Raw genomic sequence first — 1666 nt, 5'->3', positions numbered from 1 at the left:
TTAGATCAATATTTCCTCCAGGCTTGTCTGCATTCTTACATAAATTACATGAATCAACATAAATTACATAAATTACATAAATTACACTAGTCATCAGATCGCACTATTTCTCCAAATCAACATAAATTACATGGTTCATAGATATATTATATAAAGTATCATTTGGTTGAAGAGACATAGTTTGCCAAGAAGCACATCCATCATGGAGGCTAGACATGGAAAAGCAAGCACGTGTTACCTTAAAAACTAAGATTTACCAACAATCAGTGCAGCAGTAGCTCTGTTCCACTGCTTCCAACACTAATTATAACAAGGTATGCATTTCTACACCACTGGGATTAGTAAGATAGAACAAGAAGTTCAGTACAGATGACACAAAACATTTAGTCTACGAATACATAAACCATCAAAGTAGCTTCCAAAAATTCCTGTGGCTTACTTCCACAGCTTACTTCCACTGCAACACCCCCCATGCTTACTTCCACAGCTTAACAGACTTGTCATGGCTAGCAGAGGCCACCATTCCTGTGGCTTGTGACTGTGCCAATGCTGCAATAAGACCTTCGTGTGCCTGGACCGTCATGGTTTGGTTCTCTATCACATTCCACAGCTCCAAAGACTGCAAGAATTGAAAGAATACAGAACAAAAATTAGCAAAAGCACACAATCAAGTAAAATGCAAACGATCAAGATTGCTGGCCAGCAAAATAGAACCACAAGAATGATCTATCAGGTTTCTCATGTATGACAAGTAGCCCTGCTAACCATCGAAGAAGAACAAGAGGAAGAAAAGCAAAATCTACAGTTTACTTTCATGAAGAAGATGTATTCCAGTTACCTCATCTAGATCGTGGGAGTCAAGTCGTCCAGCCGGACTGCCTGTCCTGAAACCATGTTCCTGTCAAGTCAATATAGAACATACTAATTAAAGTCCTTTCCAAGATCTATACCCGATCATACTGCAACAACCGCCGCTGTTTTTTTAGTACCAAAAGCCTGCCCAATTTTTTCAATAACTGCGGCTCCCAGTCCAACATGTAAAGCAGAAGAAAGCATACCTTCCTTCCGGCCGAGCAAACAATAGGATTACCCAATACAAATTGTTCCCATTATCTAAAGTTTCAGAGAATGAAATCAAAGTTTACCCAGCAAATATTTGCATGTTGCCAGTGAATCATGCACAAGAAAGGATGACCATCTTACTGTTCAATTATGAAGCACCATGGTTACAATTCCAAACATTATAGCAACATCTCTATCATTCTTGAATCACACATAAGTTTAGCCTGCATCTATAATACAGATTCCTCCACAAATGCAGCATCGAGAGCTGTGTACAGAGACATGTACAGACTCAATGATACTGGACTTGGGTCCCAAATAATTATTGCATCCTTTTACATACTTGGGAGTCAGAACTCCCTATCTGGGAAGAGAATGGGAGCAATTAGAGACCAGATGTAGAGAGCTGCTGTGGCCCACCCAGTCACAATCCTGACCCACACAGAGGGCCACCCAACATCAACAAGCTTACCACTTTCACCAACGGACGTGGACCAGCCAGTAAGAAGCATAGCCGAGTACATGCTGGCAAGGGAGAAAATGAGGTGGAAGAAGGAATATGAATAGGAGACAGGCTTAGCCTCATCCTTCTTCCTGTCTTCCT

General features: G+C 40.9%; 1 long non-coding RNA gene across 1 annotated transcript; it reads right to left on the bottom strand.

The window, feature by feature from the left end:
• Nucleotides 1-216: 216 nt before the first annotated feature.
• Nucleotides 217-997, bottom strand: LOC120110223. Its single transcript, XR_005511003.1, has 2 exons — nt 839-997; nt 217-619 (listed from the first exon to the last, which is right to left on the bottom strand). It is a non-coding gene; the product is annotated as an uncharacterized LOC120110223 (long non-coding RNA).
• Between the last annotated feature and the right edge of the window lie 669 nt (nt 998-1666).

Source organism: Phoenix dactylifera, chromosome 3 (assembly GCF_009389715.1).
Source record: "Phoenix dactylifera cultivar Barhee BC4 chromosome 3, palm_55x_up_171113_PBpolish2nd_filt_p, whole genome shotgun sequence".
Taxonomy (NCBI): domain Eukaryota; kingdom Viridiplantae; phylum Streptophyta; class Magnoliopsida; order Arecales; family Arecaceae; genus Phoenix; species Phoenix dactylifera.
The sequence above is the reverse complement of the archived record's forward strand: the minus strand, read 5'-3'. Positions and strand labels throughout refer to the sequence as shown.